Raw genomic sequence first — 18,469 nt, 5'->3', positions numbered from 1 at the left:
AGAACATGGGAGCTTCTCTCCTGGAGCTGTTCTGAACCACCAAGCCACCTCCTTCTCACCAAGGCTGTGCTCTCCGAGGGGTGGACAAGAGCAGGCAAAGAGTAAGACTTGCTACTCATATAAATTCCCACCAGCCCCACCAGGATGGTTTATACGAGTAGTGAGGTGACTCCCACGTTTTGTAAAGATCCCAAAGACCCTGCACAAAGAGCAGCCGAGGAGGGAAGGAGCAGCAACTATGTGGGACTGGAAGGTAAAATGGGCTGATTGCCTCTTCAAGTTTCCCTTCATCTGTTGCCTGTGGTGGAGCTACCAGCAGCACCCATCGAGCAGGAACACTGCCTTTCCCAAGCAAGGGGAGATGGTTCCCACTCTCCAGGGGACTCCAGTGGGAGTCACGGCTCAGCAGCACGGGGCATCCACCTGCCTCCAGGTAAGAACAAGGCCTGCACAGCATTTTCAGCATCCCTGGGGCCCTGTCAAACCCTCTGGACTGGAAGATCATTGCCCTCCCATCCCTATTCTGCCCTGACAACCAGAATTCATTCTCCCCAGTTTCAGTGCGTGAATCCAAAACCCCCATATTTCTATCTGGCTTCCACTGCAACGTAGCATCATTTTCCTGATGGCATAGGGTCAGTTAAAGTTCTGGAGTTGTGTTGTGGAGGTTTTCTCCACAAAAGCGGGGATGTTAACCATGGTGGCACAGCTCCAGCCTCACTCACACCCCTGGGCTGTCCCCCTGCTCTGGTAGCCCCATGGTGTTTAAACAGCTGCCTCACTTCATCTGGGAGGTGGCTGCCCTTCAGTCCTGGGAGGAGACCTCATCTTCTGGATAGTTTGCATAACAATTAACATTTGTCAGCTGAGATCCGCCTGGTGAAAGATCACTATTTATAAGTAGGTGGTGAGTCTTTTGAGGTGGGAATACTTCTTGAACCACTAAAAACTAAGCTGAGAGTGGGGGCAAGCCTGAAGGTGGGCTGATTTCAGGTTTAGGAGGAGTTTCTTTTGCTTCCAGCTTGGAGGTAGACAAGTGGAGCTGCTGTGAAAGGGGGGATTCTTTAGCTCTTACAGATTTCGTTCAGTTGTTCCAATGAAATAAATACATCTGCCTTAAACAATTGAAAGAGGTATTTACTGCCTGTGGTTTAACAACTGTACTTAGTCAAAGGGACCAGTCAACTAGAGCCTTATAATTCTTCTCTAAAGAGAGGACGAGAGAAAAGAATGAGACGACAATGCAGTATTTATAATAAAGATGAAATGAGTGGAACTCAATGGCGCCAGCAGCCCCGGAGCTCCTGCTGCTTGGCCTAATGCATTTTGCATTAGCACGTCTGGATATCTGGCACAAGAAGGTCCTAAAAATGCTTTTACAAAGTCGCAGCACTCTTACAGCAGCAGCATTTCTTCCAAGCACCGCTGACTGGTGCAGCCGGGGTGGGCATCCGCTGCAGCTGGTGAATCCCCACGAAGGTTTTAGGTGACTGAGACCTGTTTCCCACTCACCTCCTTGCAGAGGGGTTCCTTTTTGCTCTGCTCACCTCCGCACGTTGACAAGTGGCTGCACCAAAAGGGCTGATGCCCTCACGGGGCACCTGCTCGAGCAGGGGTGGGTATAGGGGGCTCTCATCCCTGCCTGGGAGCTGGGGGCTTGGCCCACTAGTATAGCCTTCTCAGGTTATACTGGGAGGCTACTGGGCAGCTAGAGATCACGGTGAACATACAAGCACCAAATTATATCTGTAAATAGATTCGCTTTGCATTGGCTAAAAAAAATAATATCTGTGTTACAAGAACCCCCAGACTTGCATCCCACACTACTTCACTACTCCAACAGCTAATCTTTTATTTGCCTTGGAAGCAATACAAAATCCTCCAAGGAATTAACAGCCAGCAACTGCATTTATTTTTCATTATTTCCCCCAACAGATTGGAGAGATAACATGTCTCTTATTTCTTTCTGAAACCTGGATTTGAAAAACTTTGTGTTGCTGCATCTTCCCGTAACCCTGCAGAATTACAACTTTAGCAGCAACATGCAAAGCCCAGCAGCACCCCAGGACAAACTCTGGGGCAGGTGTAAAGACTGCCTGGGTGTAGGAGTCATCAGAAGCAGATGGCAAATGGTACCTCTTTTTAATAACTATGATCATAGAAAGGGGAAACCCAGCACTTCAAGGTTTTCTTTTGGTTTTGACATATACAAATGATTTATTGTCCTAAGAAATAAGTGATACCAAAATCTATTTCAAGAATTCTTAAAATATAGACCTTGGATGCTTGGTTTTCTTTTTGCCTAAGCCTCTCTTACACGAGCTTATCTCTGTACAGAAGCAGCACATTGGTGCGAGGGAAAATTATGCTGGAGGCTGCCAAAAAGTGTGGGAACAAGTCAATGAGGAGTGAGGCAGGGAAAACAAAAAGAACTGATGAACTTTTTGTCCTAGTTGCTGTATGCTCGAGTTCAACTAAGAACAGGACTTCTTCCTTCCAAAAGTAAGGCTGATCTCAGCCTCTGACCCCCATATTCTAGAGCAGTGGGATGAGGAGCAGCTCTGAGCTCTGGCACACTGAGCCCAGTCAGTCCTGAACCTCGTGTTCGTGGACAAATGACTTTTGGCTTGTTTTATTCAGCAGCCCTTCTTGTTCTTCTTAGGATCTGTTGGTGCTGAACTCCAAACCTGCTTTTAATATCTTGACCCCATATAGGAGAAATACTTATTAGATCCATAAGATGTAGGCAGGGTTGTTTAGTTATCATAGCACAGTGCCTAGAAGGCATCCAGCAGTGAAAAGTCCAAGCCACACTGCTTTTCACTGCTAACCTGCTCTTGTACCAAAAGAGAATGAGCACATTGACTTCACCCAAACTGGAGGGTGAAAAGAAACCAACACCCAATGGTTGTGTTTTAATACAACCATTATGAGATGTGTCTTGCAAAGAGCAAGCAGAGACTTTCAGACAGAAGGACACAGAATGTCCCAAGTTGGAAGGGACCACAAGGATCATTGAGTCCAACTCCTGTCCCTGCCTGTGACAACCCACAGTTCACACCATGTGTCTGAGGGTGTTGTTCAGTCTCTTCTTGAACACCGCCAGGCTTGGGGCTGTGACACCTCCCTGGGGAGCCTGTTCCAGTGTCCAGCACCCTCTGGGTGAAGAACCTTTTCTTCATGTCCAACCTGAACCTCCCTGGCCCATCTTCCTGCCATTCCCTTGGGTTCTGTCGTTGGTCACTAAAGATAAGATATCAGTGCCTGCCCGTCCTCCTCCCCTCGTGAGGAAGCTGTAACCACCATGATGTCTACCCTCAGTCTCCTCCAGGCTGAACAAAACAAGTGACTTTAGCTGCTCCACATATGGCTTCACTAACACTTCACCAGCAGCCTGACCTATGGAGTAACAAGACCTTTAAATACCATATCTGGTGACAGCTCAATGCCCGGCACATTGAGCCAAAAGCAAGTCTCCAAAGCAGGCAGAACCCCCAGGTCATGAATCCCCAGATTCAGGCAGTTGAGGCTGCTCAGGATACGGCTTGGATTCAGAGGTGAGATCTGGACTGGGGTTTTGACCTGACTTGTCACTAGTCAGAAGAGTTCCTGAGGGAAAATGTCTTACACTGAGTAACCTCCATGTCAGGTCTTGAGTACATCTTAGAGTGTGGATTGCTATCCAAGAGGAATCTGAAGTATTTAGCAGCACAGATGTTGCCGGCTTCAGGAGGATGTGCCGCTGGCCTCGCTCCACAGGTTCCTTGGGGACAGGCTCAGCTTTAACTGAAAGCTGCTGCAAGTTTTGCAGACTGTTTTAGAGCAAGTCTGGGCACCCCGGGTCTGCGGAAGGGGCATGTCAGGGCAGAGCCCTCCACTTCTTCGTACAGAAAAGCGAAAATGTTGACTATGAAAGTGATGCTAAAGCAAGCAGTCCTGGGCTCTCAGGAATCAGGAAAACCCCTTGTGTTCCTGCCTTAACACAATCTTGACACAACTTTCTAGTGGGATGCATTTCAACATTTTTTTAAGCACCAATGCCTTCTTACCATCTCCCCACTCTGTCTCACGCATCGCTACTTCTTTGCCTTTTTTTCTAGTGCAACCACTGGCTCAGAGAGTCTGAGCTGTCACTCAGCCTGGATGGAGAAATGGCCATGGAGGGATACCATTTGTGACAGGTAATTCTGATTTATGCCACTCCGTGCTATCACACAGGGATTTGAAAACAATATGCGCTGGTGCAGTCGCATGCATTTTGCTGTCTGCTGTTCTGCGAAGCCTGGAACAGCTTAAGGCTTGGTATGTATCCTCCTCCGCTCAGAGCAGAGAGCATCCTGCTATTGCTAAAAGGCATTTTGGCAACATGCATAAAGTATTATCCTTCCTGCAGGAGTTCTCAGCAGCGAAATGGTCGGAGTCACCGGTCCAGGCAAAGTAGATGTGGCAACAGGCTGTGCTGTGGGAGGTTTAGTTCCCCAGCTTTGCTGTTCATGGTTTGCTGGGTGAGCTGGGAGCAGCTGGTTTCCCTTCCATGTGGTGCCTGGAAGCAGCAACAGGTCTGGGAGCGGAAGGTCTTGGGTGTCACTTGCTGTCCCCTCAGTTTGAAGAACAGTAACTCATTGCTTTAGTAAAGAATCAGTGCCCCAAAAAACCTTATTATGGAACTGGCCTCAAGGCAGGACAGCAGGAAACCCAGCGATGCGATGGATCCATCACCGCCCTCAGAAATGACCCACGCGGATCCCACCAGGGAACGGACATTGCGCAGGAAGGGAAATCTCTGAAATGCAGCTCCCTCAGGAGATCTGAGAATCACCTGAGGAGGCGTTCTGAAGAAAATGAAGAAGAGCGGGAACAGTGGGACCTCTGCATGGGTGAGATCCTGGGGATGGGGCAGGGAGAGGGGAAAGGAGAGGTGCAAGATGACCCCATGTGGATGTGCGGCCCTGCAAAGGAAACCCAAAACAGGGCCCCTTGCTGCATGATGGGACCACAGGAGCAGGGGAGCGCCGCGCTGGCCCGGGCACTGCCGTGCTCTTGAGCTGTTGCCCAGCAAAGCAACCACTTTGTGAAGCTTTGGTGAGCCAGCAGACCCCGAATCCCAAACCCCGAGGGCAGAGGCAGGGAGTCTGCCCTCCTGAGCACACTGCAGGTGATGGGGTCTGACCGTCAGAGGACACATTGGGTTGTGGGTTGGTGCCGGCTGTGCGGGCAGCCCCAGCCTGGGGATTCCCTGCTTTGGGGTACAGGGCTGTGTTACCTAATTTGTCTTCTTTCATGTTTTTTGCACATATTTTCATTGTGTTGTGCTTTGCTAACGCAGTCACGTGTAAAAAGCAGTCAGGATATACTACATGAAAACAGGAAAGATCTTTAATCTTAGGGTCATGAGAATGACACTTGACTTAGCAAAACTACTTGTCCAGTTGCTTTACTTCTAATGTACTTGTTTTTTCTTCAGTACTGACAGTGCTTCAAGGCTCTGGATTTCAACAGTGTCTCCAGTTATGAAGCTTCAGATGAGTGATGGGGCAAGGTAGGTCTTGAGGGGATTGCAGTGAACTAACAAATGACACTATCCCAGAAGAGCTCAGAACTCGCTCTCTTTCCACCCATTTATTCTTTTGCCTTGAAATACATTCAGAAGTCCCTTACACAAATCAGTGGTTTTTATTTCATTGCTCAACTTTCTTCAGCTATTTCACCCTATTGGGTGAAATATTTGGAATCATGCAAATAGATCCAAATATTAATAACAGTTGCAAATTAAATTATGTTCTAAGTACTTTATAATAAACAGAGTGAGAAAAAATATATTCATGTTAACACCTGAATTTATTGTGTAAGCAGAATCAAGAAACTGAAGATGAGAAGGAATGTTAGAAGTTGCAATGACCCTAGATCTTGGGTCACGCAATTTGAGCTCAGCCACTGGAAAACTGTTGTGCGTATTTGCTTTGTTTTAAAAAACACACTGATGACCCTGCAAGAATGCTCCATGGATCAAGTCCCCAAAATTACATGGTAAAGTCCGTGATCAAAATATATCATTTCATGGTAAAGTCTCCAAACCTAGGCTGAACTTCACAATGGTGCTGAGCCTTTACAAATGCGTTCACTGCTAATTTACATGATGGCACCACCCTGGCACAGGGTTGCTCATCCCACTTCGGCAGTGGACCAAGCCAGCTGGCATTCAGCATGAATAGGGAATGGGTATGGGCGAGGAATAACATCTACACCCTGCTCTGCTGCCTCCTGCCTGCCCTGTGTCCCCAAACCCCACCAGCGCCACTTTGCAGCATCAGACCGCATGGAGCTTTTCTACAGTCGCATTGCAGGTGAGGAGTGAAAAACCCTTGTTTCAAACTCCTGCGTTATCAGAAAACTTCTAGAGTTTCTCAGGCATTCATCGCAAACCCTCTATCTCTCCAACAGTGAAATGCCTTGCAGCGGGATCGGGTTTTATCCAGCACCAGGTACGCTGATAACCCTCCCTAATCAGCCACCAGCCTCTGCTCGGTGAAATCGCTCCCTGCCGTACTTTTACTGAAGCTATTTTTAAATGACAGTGTGATATTTGTTTCTTTTTGCCTGTTTGTCAATGGAAAAACTGGCTGTGCGTGGGTCTGTTCTGGCAAGAAACTTGCAGTGATTTTTCAGCCCTTTCCAGCCGGGATGGAGGGACGGAGGCAGGGCTGGAGAAAGTGCTGGTTGCAGGCAGGGTGAGTCCCCTGGGAGCAGTGACCCCACGAACCTCTGCCTGGCGGGGTCCCCCCGTGTCCAGGTGTGGGAAAAACCTGCTGGGTTCCTTCTGACTCTGGTGTTGATGTTGCTTTGGGCTGGTTTTCACAATTCAGGTTGTTTTATGTTTAGCTCCGCTGCTACTTTCATGAATGTTGGGGTTTGGGGTTCTTTTTTTTTTTCACTTTAATTGTACTAGATTTTCACGAAATTATATTTTTAGGTTTCAGTTCTGAACGGCCTCAAAGCATGAGTATCTAAAAACTGAAAATTAAAACCTGAAATGTCCAAATGGGGTCACTGCGTGGACCATTCACATTTCTTTTTGTCAAACAGCTTTCCCAAACGGAGACGTAACCAGTTCCACCTCTTCATCCAAGCGCCTGGACACCACAGCATGTTCCACAATGGGCTTTGCATCTCATTTCTCTCAATAATGTATTACAGATTGACATTAGCCACTTTCCAACCCCTGGGGATTTCTTCTGGATGTAGGAAATAGGAAATGCCTGCTGGAATGTTGCTGATTCCCAATCCATCCACCCGTAAGCACTGTCAGATGACAGTTGTCCCACAGTTTTTTACCAAGATTTTCTAGCCCGTCAAATTCAGACACGAATGGCTCACAGTAGATAAGAACCTACTGAGAAATATGGATTGTCTATGTGTGTGCAGCGATCGGATATAAAACATGCCTGATTAAATCCTGGAAAATTACATTTTCTGGTTTTAAGTCCTCTGTTTGTACATGAGCCCAAGATTTTTGTTTCTGCACCAATGAGTTACTCCAGGATTTGTTCCACCCCCTTTTCTTACATATAATATATACAATACTGCTTCCCTACAGAGCTAATCCCAGAGACTTCAGCAAGATTACTGCTCAGGTAGCTCAAGTACCTTTCCATCTAAGAAATGGGACTGTACCAGTCCCATGAGAGGTGCCAGTCTCCAGGGTCAGCCTCAGGAGTAGAACTACATCTTTACTAACATTTTCTGCCCTGATCCAGCAGCTGCAACAGCTGGAGCAAGAGTGAGAATTTCATCCCTGCTTGGCCTGAGCTCTGCCAATTCCCATCAGTTATCCAGGCTGGTTTTCTCATTGCAGAATCCAGTAGAACTAGATTGAAACCAACATGTTTATTTTCTCATAGAGAATCTGACCAATATTCTAAAATCTCTTAAATTTTCTAGTTTCTAATCCAAAAGCCATTGGGAAGACCAGATACAGTTTGATGGGCTAGATTTTAAAGATAAGTTGGACCCCAATAATTTCTGCTGCCTTTGGTTAAGATTCCCGAGGCAATAATAATGGAAGCTGTAAAAATATGTCCTTTATTCACCATGGCTTTACATCAGTTTACCACTCTAATCATTAACTAGCCTGCTGCATTATCTGTGAAAATTGCTCTGTAACATTTATGAGATGTGACCTTTGTTAATTCAATGTTACAAAGTGTTGGATTTGTTCTGTTTGCAAGTGGAACAGATTTCCAAATCACTCTGCAATTAGTACAGTTTGATCTAACCAGCCTATCTCTGCATGGGGTGGCCTTCTCCTGGAACAGCAGGATCGCTGTCAGAAATGGAATCTATTTTCCATATGGCTGAAAGGAAGGCTGTAACACCTGCTTACACTGCATCATCTTTGGCAAAGGTAATTTCTGAATGAATATTCCCGATAAGGGAAAACAGTAACCAGACTTAGAAAGCTTTTTTGTTATAAGAAATACCTCTATTAAAAAAAAAAAAAAAAAAAAAAAGAAGTATGTGGCCAAAAATGTTTGCTATTTGTAATATTGTAAGGAGAGACCAAAAGGTAACAGGACAATCTCAGGCTGAAATGGGCACTATTAGTCATTCCACAACAGATACAGATAAAGCAATGACAAGTGACAATAGGAAGATTCAGGAGAGCCCAGTGGCGTCAGGATGCTTCAGTACGAGATTCTCCAAATCACTCCCAAGGCCACCATTAGGAGTGGATGGTGAGGTCCTTCCCTACCATCTGGGTCCATCCCCAGCCCATCTTCCTGATCCAGCTAATGCTACCACGAATTTCTGACTCTCACCATCACACAGGACAACCCGTACCACTGCAGCGTAGGTGGTGTGCTGGAGGAACCAAGTTTTGTTGGAGCAACAGCTGTGTCGGAGCAGCATCACGCAGCGCGGCCATGTGGCACCACTCGACAGCAGATCAGCAGCAGCCTGCAGCATCCCCAGAATTCGTATCATATTTTTCCACCCCTGAGCTCTGAGTGGTCCATGTCAGCACTTGGTTTTCAATACAGAGTGATCACCGCTTGCTCCAACTGGATCTGCCTCATGTGACACACAACATTGTGAACAAACTGAGCATTTTCCTGTCCTTGCATCAGTCCCCTGAGCTTGTCCACTAGTGATGGAAAATATTAGAGTTTGGTTTGATGAGCCAAGTTAACCTCCGATTAAATCTCTGTGTAAAATCATAAAAGATACCCATTTGGCCCCTCATGAATCTGTTTTAATTTTCTTCTAGCGTGACATCTGAATGTGCTTTCCTTCGCAGGAAACAAACATCATTTTGGACAAAGCAGGGACTGGGAAGCCACAGAGACACCACCCGCATGCTGTGCTCCCTGCCTGGGAACAGAGAGGGAGGCTGGGGCTGAGCTGGGATGGGATGGGATGGGCGGCGGGTCCTTGTCCAGGACAAACTGGTGCAGCTGCCACACGGACAGCATGGCTCTACCAGGCCAAGGAGAAAGGTGCTCAGGTCCTCACAATGGTCTTGCCTTTCAAACTGGTATTTTACCACTTTTTTTCTTTCTTAGGTATGAAATGGAAACCGTATTAACCTACAGCACAGGATCAGTTTGGTGTGAAGGCAGCAGCGCAGGCTGCAGACAGAAAGTCCTGCCTGTGCTCTGCTGCCAGAGTGCATCTTTTGGTCCTAACATTCAAAGCTGCCTGCAAGCCTGGCCAACAGTGCCTGAGGAACCTCCCCTCTCCTGGTGACCTTGACAATGTGCTGGTGAACAAAGGAGCTGCTAAGGAAACGAATCTGAGTTGTGCCTGCGAATGACATGGGTTTCTTGGCATGTGGCTGAAAATTGTGGCATTTGTTCCTAGAACTCAACAGAATCGGGGAATCCTCCTTCCTCCACGTCACTTTGCTGTCCCCTAAGGGAAAGGAAAAGGATACAAAGGTCTGAGCAAGGAAAGCGCAAGAGAGAAGCTAGAGACACGTACAGGCCAGAGAGAAGCTAGAGACACGTACAGGCCATTGTGATATGAAAAGTGGGGGAAAACGGGCTCTGTCAGTACTGGAGCTGCAGCATTGCCTGTGAGCGGCAGTGGGGAGAGGGACCCCCCAACAGGCTCCACTCACCACCAGCCCACCCCAACCATTTATTTAGATTACCTTCTCATCTCCCAAAGTTGTTTCTGAATGCAGGAACATTTGGAAGGGGTTAAATCACGTGCTGTGAACCAACTGGCAAGAAGGAGAAGATTTGAGAGCAAACACATGAAACCAGGGAGAAGGGGAAGGAGCAGCTGCTCTGATGGGATGAGCTCAGCCCCTCCAGGTGTCCCAGGAACACGAACACATGCCCTGCCAGCCGTGACGAAGACAGCAGGACTGGCAGCGACTACGGCACTCAGAAGTGTGGCAGCAACAGCACAGGCATCGCTGCCCTTCAGCTCCTTGCTGCGGCTCCATCATCGGCATTTATCGCAGTTGCATGTGCCTGCACTGGTGCAGACTGGGCGAAGTCCTGGGTGGCCTGGTTATCCCACAGCCCTGAGGCAGACACAGATCCAGGGAATGAGGGAGCCTGAGACAGAAGAAGTGGTCTGGGCAAAAACATGTCTAGAAATCCCCAGGCTCCCACAGGAGAGCAGCGCTAGAGCCAGGTTCTTCCCTGCTGGGCTGAGCAGGTTCCTCTCTGCAGCAACTCAACACAATGTTTTCTCTTTTCAGGATCATGGATTACTCCATCAAACGAAAGATTTTCCTGCTACTGTGTCCTTCCTCAAAAATGAGACTCTCTCTACCATGCACTGCTGCCCTCTTCTAGCAAATACACCCAAGTAAGTGTGCTGCAAGAGGAACACAGCTTTGCAAAGCCTGTGAGATCCCAGCATCCATGGTGTGAAATCCCCATTCAGTTTCAGGTCTTCTCTTTGCCTTTTTTTTTTTAACCACTTCAGCATTTTCAAGCTTCTGAAGGTTTAGGAGTTTCTACATTTTTGCATAATTAAGCAATCGAGAGCTGTGGTTTATCTACTTGTTTCCTGCAAAACACAAAGCGCCTGAGAGACCGGGGGTGTCTGTGTGTGGGGGGTGTGTGCACGGCCAGGTTGGACGGGGCTGCCCACCCAGAGAGCACGAGGGTGAGTGTGCAGCACCACCAGGAGAGATATTCCCTGGGTCCCACTGGTGTAAAGAGAAGACCACAGCCACATTTGCCCATGACTTCTGGAAAGTACCGCTCACACCAAGGTGGTGTGTTGCAGCTTATTGTCACTGCAGCTTGTTGTCACTGTGGCTCTCAGGCTGTATTTCAACGGCCATGGCTGTGCCAGTTTGACTGAAAATGAGTTAATTTTCCCATGCAGTTAGAAACCGTTCTCTTTCATAACTAGCACAGTCATTATTTGGACTTAGTTTTAGAGCAAGAGATAACACTCCAGAACAGAGTTGATGTTTTTAATTGCTCTAGTCTGAGAGCCAAGGACATTCTGAGCTCTGCCCACAGGTGTGAGGCATCGAGGCACGGATGAGGCAGAGCTTGACTGACATCCAGACTGATCAATGAGAGTATTCCATCCCAGTAGCGCCACGCTTCATATTTAAGGAGAGTCAGGATCTTCTGGGCGTTCTCTCTCTCACGTTCTTCTTCACTCTTTTTGTCGGAGCCGGGGGAGTTCAGTTCAGGACGCTTAGTTTGGCCTTTTGCTGTTTTGCAGAGGCCTCTGAGCCTTTCTGCCTTTTTTTTTCCTTTTTTCTCTCTAACAGGATCAGCTGTTTGGGACCAGGTGCTGCTTCCTGGGACTGGCTGCTCGGTGTGGACAGAGTTCATGAGGAAATGCCTTGAGTATATTTTATCTATATTTTATATGTAGTTACTAGTACTGTATTAATATTTTGTTAAACTGTGTTTATCTCAATCCAAGTTTCTCCCTTCTCTTTCAATTCTCTCCCCTATTTGGGCGGGGGGGGGGGGGGCGGGGCGGGATGAGTGAGTGGTTATTGTGGTCGTTTTGCTAGCTCGGGTTAAGCCACAACAATGGCACCCTCTTGTCCTCACCAATGTCAGCGACATTTCCCACCATCCGAACCCTCTCCTCCATTGTGGCATTTGCCACAGAAGTGTTTTGTTGATGAGGAGGTGTCTCAAACAGCTGTGATGAGGAAGGGGCACGGTGGGTGTGAGGGATGGTCCATCCACGAAGATGCGGCAGCACTGCTGGAGAGGTTGGTGCTCCCCATCCAAGCTGCCCCTTCCCCTCCAGCCCTGGTCCTGCTGCTGGGCTGGGACCATCGGGCTGGGGCAACGTGGCAGGCTGTGATTGAGCAGCACTTATTGTGGAACCAGCTTTCCTGCTGCCAGAAGGCAGCAAAGTTCCTGTATGAAAATGTTTTCAGTTGAGGATATCACAAAAAGTAATAACAGATATTAAACAGTAAACAGTAGCTCTTTTCCTCCAGCGAGGAAAAAAAATCACAATTACAGGATTTGCATGTCACATAGCTGTTTACTAACATGTAACGTAACTTTAGGGATCAAAAGTGGGGAAAAGAAATGGAATTAGAGGAAATGTGGGGTTTTTTATCCTAAATGTTCTCCATAAAACTATTATGCTGAGAGGATGACTAATGTAACCAGTGTGTGTTTTGAAGCGTGTCGTGAACACTTTTTATGCTTTCTGAACACACAAAGAGAAACCCCAGGAGAGAATTAATTTACAAATCTGATTAAGCATAGTGCCTAAGTGGCAAAAAGCATCATACAATAAATAACAGACTCCACAGGTAAGCAAAGCTTTAAAAAAATAAAACAAACATATTCTACAAAGAGCCCAGATGTGTGCATTTTGGGTAGCTTAACACATTTGGTTAGATGTCAAAGGTAGAGACAATGAAAGCAGAGGTCATGCTGAGGTATTACTTCCAACCTCTTCTTCATTAAGCCATCATACTGCCTGCCTAGTGTCAAGCACGTATCTTAATTTGAGAAGCAAAGTTGAGCCTGTAAACAGAGGAAAGAGTCATAAGACAGGGGTTTTCTACCTGTAACAGACTTACAGTGTGGTTCTCGGCCAGTCACAGTGGAGTAAGCTGGGGTGAATCACGAACCTGCCGTCTCCCGGGGTTTTTATCTCCCACCAGGTGCAACATATTCCCTCACCACTGACCCACAACGTGGGGGAAAAGTACCCCAGCACTGACTCCTTACCCTTGGGTACAAGATCTGCTCTGCTTCGCACAGGGCCATGGCAAGGTCCTGCCCCAGCCTCCTTTGGCACAGGGCCCAGCGACCTGAGTCTTGACCAAAGCTGCCTTTTGTATGGGTTGTGCGTGTTTATAGAGTAGTTTATGACCGCGCTTCAGAAACGACCAGTAATACTGCTCAGCAATTGGAGTTTACCTGCCTTTGGGGACTTTCTGAGTTCACGGGAGTCTGTGTGTTAATTACAGCGTGTTATAGCTGTACATCAGGGTGCCTTCAAACTCCAGAGAGATGTTTATTAGAAGTTAAAGCTTTAAATCTCATCAGCGCACCTCTGAATATTGCAGCGATCTTTTATACATGGGAATATACTTCTGCTAATCTTCTCACCCCCTGGGATAACCGCCAATATACGTAACACTTTAAAATAACCCTCATCATTTCACTCAAAAGCCAGAGAGATGACAGAGTGACTTGGTATGACTTAGACTTTCCCATGCAAGTGAGTGAGTGCGGAAATGCCCTGTCCCAATGCTGTTGTGGCAGTTGTCTGATATAGGTCCGCCTTCTGTTATCCTTAGCACATCCGCATGGGAGGCAAAAGTGAAAATCCATCCCTGTGTTACACTGGTTCCTGTGAAGAGAAGGAGGACTATTTTGCGGTGAAAGCCCTGAACTGGACTCCAGGTATCCAAGTCACTACAGGTACGTCATGACCCCTACTAATGAGATCCAGGGGTTTCTCTGTGTTTCTACTTCTCTCTGCATAGGGAAGATTTACACAACTTTCTCGTACCTTTTTCCTTTTTTCTCCATGTTGACTTTAAGGTCTTCACATTAAAAAAATCTCTCTCACTGTGTGAAGATCATCTAGACTAGAGGGACCTTGGTCTCCTGTAGATACCAAGAGACCAGCAAGAATGAAGAAAAGGTGAAGAGCTGCCAGTGTCTTGATCAGCTAGAAAAGAGAACCCATTAAGTAATGCCCTGAAACTTCTTTTCTGAGGGATAGTAAAACATACGCTCACTTGCACAATGCAGACACTGTCAGCGAAGCAGGAGGCCGTGTCCTCGGCATTGCGAATCTGTGCCGTGGCTGCAGGGAGCCCAACACCTTGGACGTGGCTCAGGAGGAGAATCTGTGTCACACGAAAGGAGAGGAATGGAAACAGTGGGAAACCACCGGCAACAAAGGAAGGCGAACAAAACCAGGACAGACGGGATCACAGACAGAGCCAAGTACAAGGCAAAAAAATAGACTGTGGAAAGCTGGAAGGAAAACAAAACAAGTAAGCTAAATTCTCCATCCTGGCCCCATCTCCCACCTCACTTGCACCTTGTTACTGAAATTTTCTCCCACTGCTAAAATCAGTGCATCAACACAAAGGATGGGGCACCCCACATGACACTTGCATGGTAAACATCTTCCTGAGGATGAAGCTTTCCCCTTGTGATTTTGGCAGTTTGCAGTTACCACGTTTAGCAAACACAGTGCTGTGTGGGTCCCATAAGGCTGGGTCCAAACCACTTTGTGCTACAGCAACGCCAAACCAACAGAGCAGCTTAAGTGATTCATTTTTATTTTTGCATGCAAGGCTGCTTTCAGCAAGTGGTGCCTTTTTGAAGGCCATTCCTTTTCCACTCCACCCCATCACAGAAGTGTTTTGGGGTTGTCGAGCAAAGATCTTCCCTTTGCTGGAATTCAGTGCCTCGAGCAAAGCACCAAAACCAACATCCAGCTTGAAGGCTTAGCTCGGAAATAATACAGGGAAGCATCACATACAATCGTTGTTGGCCAGACCTATGCCACCTCCCATCCACGATCCCTGAAAAAAGTATTCACTAAATCAGTTCCATCCACACAGCGATGGTTAGTCTGCCAACACTTACATACTCATTAGCATGATTGATTTCCCATTATCTAATTAATTACTGCAGATTTCACATTTTCACATTACCTACTTTGCCATTTGTTCAAGAACAGCAAACGGCTCGTCACCACAACGTGATGGCAGCAAATTTGTCTTTGTCCTGTACCTTGCATTTTTCCCCAAATCGATGCAAAACTCCAACCAGGGACCAGCAAAAGCGGTCCAGGAGGTCTCTGGGTGCTCTATCCCCTGCCTGAGGCTGCAGCCAAACCTCTCGCAGGCTTCTTGAGCTGAAGGTGCCAAAGGCTCCCGGTTCCCAGCCCAGTGTCTCGCTGTCCTCGCTGTCACAACGTTTTGCTGATATCCGACCTCCTTGCTGCAATTTAAATGCATGGCTTCTTCCTCGCTCAGATGCTGAAAGCTGATGATTTCCTGCTTGCATTAGCTTTTTGTTGCATAGTGAAGAGAGCTTGTTAGAGTTGTTCTGCCTGACTCCTCACTCAGTTTCTGTACTTATACCAATAAAAGAGAGTGGGAAATTGTACTTGCTTTATGTAGAATAAGAAACTATGTAAGACAGTATAAAACCAAGCCCATATTTTTTATTCTAAACCACACATTACAGATGCAGTTCCTATAGGGTGCACATTTACCATTCAGTTTCATTTCTGCATAGGAGTAATTAGCTTGCAATGAGGAAAATCATTTAATTAGGCCCACAGCTGATTAGAGCCTGGTGCATAGCCTATCAAAATAAAGGCAAAGATAGAAATTGATTTCAACATGTTTTGGGTCAGACCCCATCTTCCAAAGCAAATAGAGAGATAAGACAGCATCTGCTGACTATTCACCTGCCAAGTCTTTGTGCTGATCTCTAATTTTAGGTCCTGCAGGCAATTGTCTAGGTTATTTACCACCTGGGCTGTTTTGATCTTCTCTCAAATGCGTGTATTGATGTACGAGCTCTCTTACCTCTACCAAGGTAATACTGGCCCAACTACACTAGCAGTATGAGGTTCAGGATCAATATTGATTCCTCCCTCATTCAGCTGAACAGCATTTTATTTACCTAAATACTAATATCTTTTAAGGGCCTGAACTGGCAAATCTTGACTAAGACGTCTGAAATGTGTGAGTTGGACATGCTACAGAAATGCAGAGTATGATCATTATTGTACAATATGGGATGCACCTACGATATTCCCATCACACGTTCACCTGGATCCATCACAGCTAATGCAAGTAAGCAACAGAATCCTACAGCTGACAGTCGATCTGCATCCACCCGATTAGGCATTTTTTCCTTACTGGGCACAGAACTCAACGATTTGCTTACATACTTACTGCAGACTTCTATATATCTTATAGATAGACATTATTTGATAAACAAAAGTCTGTCCTCCCATAGATGTATGCACATCACTTGGCTCCTGGAGAATGGCTGCATGAAAAGACATCAGGAATCCACTTCTTAATTTCCTTCTCATCTCAAAATCTGACTTACTCAGCTTACAACTCAGTTGATTTTGGATGTCCAAGCACCCATGTAAGGAACCTCCATACTTAAATTTGTAAATCTAACTTTTTATTTCTTCGTTCCCTATCTGTAATAAATATTTTGTGAACTAATGGCCGCTAACTATTTTGTTGTTCTGCATAGGACACGTGAACTCATTCTTCTGTATCTAGATGGATTTTCAGACCAAAGAGCAACACAGATTCAGTGGAGCTTCTTCCTGTAAACTCAGCAGACATGATTCATGGATACACGGGAGGCAGGTACATTGGGTAAGAAAATGTTAAATTTTTGTTCAGAGGATAGATGCCACTGAGACTGTGTTACCACTGGCTGATTTTATTCCTAAAGCCCACAGCTGCCTCCCTGTCCTCTCAAAGTGGACACTGTGTTTGCCAAAGGCGGGCTGGTTTCAGCTCCATTTGCTATCACGGATGCACAACCCTGCTCTGTTTCTCTGGTCTGCAGCAGTGCTGCTCAGCATCAAGGCAGCTTGGAAGATGATCACAGCAAGGTAGAATACGTTTTCAGTGCTATATGATGTGCTTATATCAAAGTTACCTAACAAGAAGGTCTGACTGCAAATTTTATCAGATAAAGGAGAAAGGTTTCATTTATCAGCTCGTTCAAGCAGTGACCTCAGGCAGATGCCCATGCCCCCCAAAAGCACTCGAACAGAAAGCAGTCTGTGGTTTCTTCAAAGTTCCTTTGCACTGCACTCATCTATATATTTTGTGGAAGTTTAATGCAACACAAATGTACATAAGGCCCCTTTCCTACACTAGGGGAATGCAATAAGGCTTGTCTGAGATTCAGATGCTACATCAAATAACAAATCCTTCCTCTGCAGTGTATTACAAGGCCAAATATGCCGAACTGGAACGCCAGGTCATCCTCCCAGCTCTTCCCCTGCCTTTGCTGAGTGACATTACCCAGTCGTTTTGCCTTTGTCTTGTTTCTTCTTTGTCTTTTAAAATGAAAGCCTTGATACCACTTCCTTTTGCAAAGTGCTGAGCGTGGCAGCATCAGTGAAGATTTTTAGGATGATACTATTCAAAATTGCCAGGCATGGTTTAGGTGAAATAGAGTTGAGGCGGAGCAGGATGATGGAGTAAATCAGTGTCTCTCAAGCTTTTCAGTCTATGCCTCACTTCAATCAGTTAAGAATAATTTCATGCCTGATCACAGAAATGGCTGCAGGGCCTGGCGGCAGCGTACTGCGCGTCTCGCTGGTCGGGGAGCCCTGGTGGAGGGGGCATTCGAGGTCCCTGCAGCCAAACTGTCAAGGACGCTAAGATACAAACGTTGTCTTTCATAATTCAGTGATTAACAAGAAATGAATGTTACAAGGGACTGGCATTCAGTTTGAAGTACTGTTTGTTTTTTTTTCAGATTTGACTTTCAAGCATGTCTGTTCTGTAGCATTTCATAAACCCTCGCTAAATCCCAAACAAAACCAGGAGAAATTCAATTGTTTTGGCAAAGCCAGTGATTCAAAGAGTGTGGCAAACAACTGGTCAAGAGCAGGCAGCAAGCTGGGCTGGCGAGTGTGAGGTACAGAGCCACCAACCCAAATGCGTGGGAGTCATTCAGGTCCATAGGACCATACAGTATCTATACTGGTTACTTGTTGTCGTGGTCCTTGGACCAAACTACTCTCCAAGCCTACACCTGAGTTTGGTTCTAGGAGTAGGACAGGTCAAGGACCAACCCAGAAGGCACATTGGATGAGATTGCACAGACAGGACTGCTCCACACTACAGAGTCCCTCAGCACTGTAGCAGCAACTCCTTTGCCCAACACCCCACGTACCCTCATGTCATGTAACCTCAGCTTCAAGCTCTGAAGGCAGCTTTCTGATGGGCTGCCACACATCCTCAGACACTTTGCACCTAAAA

General features: G+C 46.5%; 1 long non-coding RNA gene across 7 annotated transcripts; it reads left to right on the top strand.

Moving 5' to 3' along the window:
• The first annotated feature begins 3,842 nt into the window (after positions 1–3,842).
• Positions 3,843–18,250, top strand: LOC110359406 (uncharacterized). Of its 7 annotated transcripts, none has more exons than XR_010472091.1 (8): positions 3,843–4,877; positions 5,465–10,821; positions 11,750–11,828; positions 13,766–13,889; positions 14,013–14,473; positions 16,147–16,601; positions 16,716–16,843; positions 17,964–18,250. It is a non-coding gene; the product is annotated as an uncharacterized LOC110359406 (long non-coding RNA). The 7 variants fall into 7 exon arrangements; XR_010472092.1 differs by having other exon boundaries at positions 14,013–16,297; positions 16,464–16,601; XR_010472090.1 differs by having other exon boundaries at positions 14,013–16,601.
• Positions 18,251–18,469: the final 219 nt, after the last annotated feature.

The sequence above is a fragment of the Columba livia genome, chromosome 4 (genome assembly GCF_036013475.1).
Source record: "Columba livia isolate bColLiv1 breed racing homer chromosome 4, bColLiv1.pat.W.v2, whole genome shotgun sequence".
NCBI classification, from domain to species: Eukaryota; Metazoa; Chordata; class Aves; order Columbiformes; family Columbidae; genus Columba; species Columba livia.
This window is presented reverse-complemented; position numbering and strand designations above follow the sequence as displayed.